Raw genomic sequence first — 8,201 nt, forward strand, 5'->3', positions numbered from 1 at the left:
CGCACCTGCGGGCTCCCGCGCGCGGGCTGCTGGAGGGCATCCTGGCATCATCCCGACCCCAGCGAGTCTGGGCTGCGGCTGGCGGTAGGAAGCGGGCGAGGTGCCCGAACAGAAGGGATGATGAAGAAGGAAGCACTAGGGACATGGGAGAATGGCCCAGAAAAGTAGCGCGAGCCGTCGGGGGAAATCGGAGGGAAGGGATCGCGTCCTCACCAGACTCTAGGTCCTGGGACGTGGGGCCGAGGGCGCCAGGCGCTTTACCCTTTTAAAGTTTCCTCCCATCTCCCGCCCAGGTTTAAGCAAAGAAAGGGAAAAAATTCAATATACATTCATGTATACACATACATATTCTTTACAGTTTCTTCTCTTTGGGAACCCAATTTGAAGGAATTTTGTTGATTTTGTTGCCATTTTTAAAAAAGAGAAAAAGCCCAGCATCCGAATGCAGCGCTGGCTTTAAAGGTCAGCGGGAGACCCTTGCCTGGCCAGGATGCCTCCTCTGGAAAAGTGTGGACAGGCGAAAGGTCGTGGGAAGTATTAAAGCATGTTAAGTTAGGGATTCAGAACACTCCAGGTATTAACTGTGCACAGCGGCATGGTCACCAGGCCGGTGGCTCCCGAAGGGAACTTCGCGCTCGCCGGAGAGGAGGGTTTGGGAGAGTGGGAGACAGGGGCAGGGGCTCACGTCTCCCACCCTTGGAAGCTTGGCGCGCAATGGAGATCAGCTCTCCGGGTTTTCTGGAAGGGAGTGACAAGCCAGATGCCAGATTTCTCCAACCTGCTTTTTCCCTTAATGATTCTCCCTGCTCTCCACCCCTCCCCCAAGGAAGGACCCCTAGCAAAGAAGGACACAATGTGGGGGGAGGCGGGAGCTGCTTAGATGCTCCAAGTTTGATTAAATTGACTGGACGGAGAAGAAAAATCTAGATGGCTTTAGCAAATGTCTCTGCTGACCTGGAAGTGTCAGAAGCCTTTTCTTTTCAGACTGTCTCCTTGGCATCCACTTTGCATGTCTGAAGATGACTGGGAAGCAAGAGTGGATTGTTGGGAGGTACAGACCCTCAGGGTAATAACAGAAGGTTAAAGGGGGACTCCCAGTTACCCTAAGGCTCTGGCATGGGGTGATGGATCTCATTGGCTGGGGAAAGCCTGGGGCTGTAGGCCTCAGGTGGGCCTCTGCCCCTCAGGGCTGAGTCAAGGCCCCAACTCTGGGATAACACTGGCTTAAAAAGATCATAAAAGAATAATCTCACTTTGATACTGACATTCTAACTCTAGCAGTATGTTAAGCAAGAGCTTCTAACTTGGTTTGTGGAATTCATTCCTTTGTTACTGGCAAATGGGAAGTCCTTGCACTTTTCTCCTTAGGGAGATATCACTATTCAGGGAACCCTGTAACCAAGTAAAGGGAAAAAAAATACCACGCTAATGGTCTCCCAAGGGAATTCCAGTGGTTGAAGACCTCCATGCCAGGTCTGTAGCCCCTGAGATAGAACAGTAATCACAAAACAATGGCCTTAGTAGATAAGCCCTTGGAAAATAGAGTATTTATATTGCTGCTGTGTAACTCGGGTTTTGAATAAATTCTATAAGGCCAACAGGGCATAAGAATAGCAAAACAGTAAATGAAAAGGAATAGAATAATACCTTGGTTTAAATCAAGTTGGCTCAAATTCTCTTCCAGAGAGAGGGCTGCAGTCCTGGCCGTGTGCTAAATCATTTATTCATCCCCAGTGTTTCCTGGGAAGCTGGAGTGTTGCTGGCAAGAACGTGACCCGTTTTCAGTCCCGCACCATCAATGTGGTAGCATGATCTGATCATGCTTAGGCAACATTTAAAAATACTCAAGTACAAATTAATATATGATTGCTTAACTTTGAATTCAAGAAAATGTGTTTATTGTTAATGAAGAACCCCCTCCTTCATTCTGCCCTGGGGCTTTCTCCAAACCAGACTGCTTTTTTAATGTTAGGTCTTTTTATGGACCTGTAAGAAACTTTAATTAGATATACAGCACTCTACACAAACGACAAGATGGAGCATGCAGGCTTGGACTACAGTCTCTGTGATTCAGATCTCAGAAATAACATAATGCCACCAATTTAGGGAAGAAGTTGTTTATTGGAAGGCAACCAGGGAGATGCTACAAATTAGATCAAGATGTGAAAAGCAAGCCAATTCATGAAAGAATTGCCATTTTCTTCTTGGGACTGCCCCCCCAAAGCAGCACGTATAACAAGGTTATCTTCTCTAGATATTGTTAATTTTCATAATTTATAAAACATTTAAAATAAATATATTGAAAACAACAGAGATTGAGGGCTCATGTACGTTTCAGTTTTGAGTTGTGACATTTAATGATTTCCTTTTACGTATTTAATTAGTCATGTTGTGCATTGATACTTGAGCATATCTGAATCCTGGCTTCATCCAGTAGGACCAAAATAAGACTTCATTGGAATGGACTCAAGGGTTTCTCAAAGACTTTCCCTCACTACCCACTTGGCATCAGTTAGCATCCCTAATTCTTTTATCTCAGATGTCAGTTAAGGCCTGTGCGTGACTGTATGTGTGTATGTGTGTAATGTATTTTTGATAGTTGCAATGAAGGATTGAAAATGCCAGCCCTTAACTCTGTTTGTTTGCAACCTGTGAACTGGGAAGCACGGCAGACATTGCCTGGCATTGACTGCCAGCCCCATCACCAAGAGTTATATGGCCTTGGGGGCAGATTGCTTAACCTTCCATCTGTTTCCTCCTCTGTAAAATGGGAATGATGGTGATGATAATGATATCTTTCTTATAAGATGGGTGTAAGGCCGTTGTTCTCCCAGTGTGCTCCCCGGAAATCAGCAGCAGCAGCTGGGAACTGGACTGAAATGCAAATTCTCGGGCTCCACTCCAGACCTACTAAATTAGAAACTCTCTGTTTTAAGAAGACTTCCAGGTGAATCTGATGCAGGTTAGAATTTGAGAATCACTGTTGATAGGATTAAGGTGGTTTATATAAAGTATTAAAACAGTGCCTGGCACATGATAAGCAGTATATTAATGGATATTTTTAAAATTAGTGCAATATGATGTTTCCAAGATATACAAAGTTTAATTCAGGCCACAAGAAGGATGCCCATATTCCTCCAACAAATAAATTCTGCTTAATCTTATGTCCAAAGACTTTAACACTGCCTGCCAAGCCCTTCACAATCTGGCCCCTGCCTTCCTTTCCTGTTCTTTATCTCCAGGTGAACCACATCTCCAACCTTCTCAGTTCTCAGAAAGGGAATTGCTTTTTCATACCTCCGAGCCTCTACCCATTCTGTTCCCACTGCCTGGAAATGTCACCCACCCCTTTTCTCCACTTTCTCCACTTGCAATCTCCTGAACCCTTCAAAACCTCACTTGAGTGTCCAGCCTCATCTGTGGCACCCCCATCCCTGCTCAGTCAGAGCCAGGCATTCTCTGGACCCAAACCTCCCTGCACATCCTGCTTGTAATATTTATCATAGTGTTTTGTAGCTGTTTACTGTTCCATTTTCTCCCTTTGGATCTTGAACTCCCGGAGGACAAGGATTTTATTTTATTCAAATTTCTATTCATGCAGCTTAGCACTGGGGTTGCAAGTAGGCAGCCCAAGGGCTTGTGCCATAAACTTGGGGTATTTTTTTTTCCACAAAGGTCCTTTAAGAATTTGAATTAGTTGAGAACATTTTTCTAGGGGGTGGGGGGCATGCCCTGCGGCTTGTGGGATCTTAGTTCCCCAACCAAGGATTGAACTCAGGCCCTTAGCAGTGAAAGCTCAGAGTCCTAAACCACTGGACGGCCAGGGAATTCCCAAGGACATTTTAAAATTGGAAGAGTTAATGGTTTTGTTTAATAGTTTTATTGAGGTAGGATCTGCATACCGTAAAGTTCACCGTTAATACGTGGTAATTCAATGACTTCTAGTAAATTTATAAAGTTATGCAACCATCACCCCGATCCACCCCAATATTTCCATCACTCCCCAAAAGTTTTCTCCTGTGCATTTGCAGTCAATCACACTCCAATTTCCATCTCTTGGCAACCAGTGATTTGTTTTCCATCTCTACAGATTTTCCTTTTCTAGAAAGTCACTTAAATGGTATCATACAATGTGTGGTCTCTTGTGTCTGGCTTCTTTCACTTAGCATAATGTTTATCCATGTTGTAGCATGTATAAGTAGTTCATCCCTTTTTACTGCTGAATAGTATTCATTAGACAGATACACTAGATTTTCTTTATCCATTTACCAGGTAATGAACATTTCATTTATTTCCAGATTTTTGCTATTATGGATAATGCTGCTGTGAATATTTACATATATCTCCAAAGTGCACTGAGGGTATGGTGTCCTCAGCCTTGGCCATCCCAAATGTCCATTCACGTGCTCTTATGTAAAATTCCCCCACATGTCGCCTGTTTTGTGGTTTGATTCACTCCTTCAACAAATAATTACTGAACACTTACTATAAGTTGGGCATGTGCTGATCAGGAGTGTTACAGATTCAGATGTCTCCGGGCCAGGCCTGTAATTGGAGATGTAGGTCTAGGGTGAAGGGCGAGAGCAGATAAATCAGAGGATCTAGACCCTGGCTAACAAGGAAGATGGGGAGAGTCACTACCCAGCTCTTGCTGATGGTCTGACATGTGAGAAATTCAAATCTCAAGTTGCAAGGTCTTCGCATTTTTCAAGAGAAACCAGAAATCTTTTTTTTGAAACCAGAAATCTTGATTTGATTTTATTTTTTTCAAAATTAACTCTGCCATGAGGCAGGACTTCTAGCTATGGCAGAGGAAAACTGGAGGAAGTTGGTGTATTCGTTTTCTGTTGCTGTGTAACAAATTAGCACAAAGTTCTCAGCTTAGAACTCAGAGTTCTATAGGTGAGAAGTCCGGGCAGACTCGACTGGGTTCTCTGCTTAGTGTCTCACGAGGCTCAAATTAAGGTGTTGGCCGGACTAGGCTCTTATCTAGAGGCTCTGGAAATGGATCCACTTCCACGTTCATTGAGGCCAAAGACATGACAATACACCACATGAGCATAAACACAAAAATCAAATCCAGTAACATATAAAAATGACCCAGTGGGATTTATCTTGGGAATGCCAGGTTGATATAGCATCTCAAAATTAATGCAATACATCATGTTAATATAATAAAGGCCAAAATATACTTGGTCATGTTAATATATACAGAAAAAGCATTTGTCAAAATTCAACACTCATTCATGATAAAACTCTCAACAAACTCCGAATAAAAGGGAATTCCTTCAGACAGATAAAAAAGAATCTAAGAAAAAACCTACAGCAAACATCGTACTTACTAGCGATAAGACTAAAGGTGTTTTCCATAAGTTTGAGAACAAAGCAAGGATGTCTGCTCTCAACACTTCTATTTACTATCACACTGGAAGTTCTAGCCAGTCAAGAAGACAAGAAAAGGAAATTAAAGGTATCCAGTTTGGAAATGAAGAAATAAAACTGTCTTTATTTGCAAATTATTTGATCCTGTATCTGCAAACTACTAGTGAATCTTAAAAAACCAACTAGAACTAATAAATGAGAATGTCAGAGGATACAAAAACCAGTATTTCTACATACTGATAATGAACACTCTAAGAATGAAATGAAAACAATGTAATTTGCAATAGCACTAAAAATAAAATACTTAGAAATAAATATAACAAAAGATGTGTAAGAGGTAAAAATTATAAAACATTGCTCACTAAAATTTAAAAGATCTAAATAAATGGGGATATATACCATTTTCATGAATTGAAAGACTCACTACTGTTAAGATGGCAATTCTGCCCAAACTGATTTATATATACAATTCCAATCAATTTTTTGGGGGTAGAAATTGACACACCAATCCTAAGGTTTACATGGAAATGCAAATTACCTAGAATAGCAAAACAATTTTGAAAACCAACAACATAGTTGCTGGAATATTTTACTCATTTTCAAAACTTATAAAATAATAGTTGTTGAGACTGTGTCACAATGGTGTAATGATAGACACATATATCAATGGAGATGACTAGAAAGTCCAGAAAATCCTTATGTTTTTGGTAAATTGATTTTCAACAAAGGTGCCAATGGAATTCAATTGTGAAAAGATATTCTTTTTAACAAATGTTTCTGGGACCATTGGGTATCCATACACAAAAGTTAAACAAATTAAAAAATTTACATCATGGGGCTTCCCTGGTGGCGCAGTGGTTGAGAGTCTGCCTGCCAATGCAGGGGACACGGGTTCGAGCCCTGGTCTGGGAAGATCCCACATGCCGCGGAGCGGCTGGGCCTGTGAGCCACAACTACTGAGCCTGCGCGACTGGAGCCTGTGCTCCGCAACAAGAGAGGCCGCGATAGTGACAGGCCCGCGCACCGCGATGAAGAGTGGCCCCCGCTTGCCACAACTAGAGAAAGCCCTCGCACAGAAACGAAGACCCAACACAGCCAAAAAATAAAATAAATAAATAAATAAAAATTTACATCATGTATAAAAATTAACTCAAAATCAATTACAGACTTACATGTTAAATTGAAAACTATAAAACCTGAAAAAACCACAGGAAAGAAATCTTTGTGACTTTGGCTTAGGCAAAAATTTCTTAGAGATGATACCAAAAACACGATTCATAAAAGAAAAATTTGCTAAATTGTAATTCATTGAAATTCAAAACTTTGGCACTTCCAAAGATATCATTTAAAGTATGAAAAGACAAGCCACAGCCTGGGAGAAAATATTTGGAAATTATGTATCTTATTAAGGACGTGTATCTGAAATATATCAAAAATTCTTATAACTCAATAAGACAAACAACCCAGTTAAAAATGGGCAAAAGATTTGAATAGACCTTTCACCAAAGAAGATATCTGTGTGGCTAAAAATAACATTAAAAGATGATCAACATCGCTAGTCATTAGGGAAATGCAAATTAAAATTACAGTGAGATACCACCATACATTTATTAGAATAGAGATAATTTAAAGTCTAATAATGCCAAGTGTTGGCAAGGATGAGGAGAAATAAAAACCTTCATACATTGCTGGTGGGAACGTAAAATGTGGTACAGTCACTTCGGAAAACAATTTGTCAGTTCCTTATAATGTTAAACATAGAGTTACAACAGGCCCACAGAGCCTGTCCACCTGAAGGAGATTTCCTGGAAGTCCCATCAACTTTCACTTACATCTCATTGGCCAAAAGTGTGTCATGTTACCACCCCTAGTTCCAAAGTAGGCTAGGAAATGTGGTTTTCAGCTTGTCACATGTCACCCCAGCCTCAACAAGGATGTCAGGGCTCCGACAGGAGAAAAGAAGAGGATGGATATTGGGTTAGTGACCAGCAGTTTCAACACCCAGATCCTAGAAAAGAACAAGACCAGCACCCCAGAAGCTTTCTTATGCCCCTTCCCTGTCAGCATTCCCCCTGAGGGTGTTTCCCCTTTTTCAACTTCATATAAATGGAATCATACAGGGAATTCCCTGGCGGTCCAGCAGTTAGGACTCCACGCTTCCACTGCCGAGGACACGGGTTCAATCCCTGGTTGGGAAACTAAGATCCCACAAGCCACGCAGTACAGCCAAAAAATAAAATAAAATAAAATAAAACAAAATAAAAAATAAATGGAATCATACAGAGTGTGTTCTTTTGTGTCTGGCTTCTTTCACTTGCAGCATAAACACTAAAAAAAAAAACCCAAAAATCCCAGTATCAAAGTAGCTCGAGTTTTCTATCAAATGACTTATTAATTAGCCTTGAGGAAACCAAGACTATCAGTGATGGAATTAATCCACCTCTCTTCCTTGAGTTGGTTATCATTAACTACCCATTCGCCCTTCAACCATGCACAGTCAAGAGAAATGACCAGTGGAAATAATAACAAGTATTCTTTCCAATGGGAGAGATTCGAAATATTTAAAAATCAGAGCCACGTGACCACTAAATGTTTGGACACAGAATGGATGGCCCTAGTGTTGTTCGGAGAAGGGTCTTCGGGCCCCCACTAGGCCGGGCCTTAGCCCTCAGTTGCTGGAACGTGAGAAGGTCTTGAGCACGGTGGGTGAGTTCCTCAGGGAGGAGCCGGGATGACCAAGGCCGCAGGACCCCGAGGCCCCAGGCAGCAGCTGTGTATCAGTCAGTGCAGAGTAAGCTCAGTGTTTCCACATCAGCACA

General features: G+C 41.7%; 1 long non-coding RNA gene across 1 annotated transcript; it reads left to right on the top strand.

The window, feature by feature from the left end:
• The first annotated feature begins 32 nt into the window (after positions 1 to 32).
• On the top strand, positions 33 to 6,510 carry LOC309637806. Its single transcript, XR_014250823.1, has 2 exons — positions 33 to 84; positions 359 to 6,510. It is a non-coding gene; the product is annotated as an uncharacterized lncRNA (long non-coding RNA).
• The last annotated feature ends 1,691 nt before the right edge of the window (positions 6,511 to 8,201 follow it).

Source organism: Balaenoptera physalus (assembly GCF_965194825.1).
Source record: "Balaenoptera physalus genome assembly, chromosome: 11".
In the NCBI taxonomy this organism is placed as follows: Eukaryota; Metazoa; Chordata; class Mammalia; order Artiodactyla; family Balaenopteridae; genus Balaenoptera; species Balaenoptera physalus.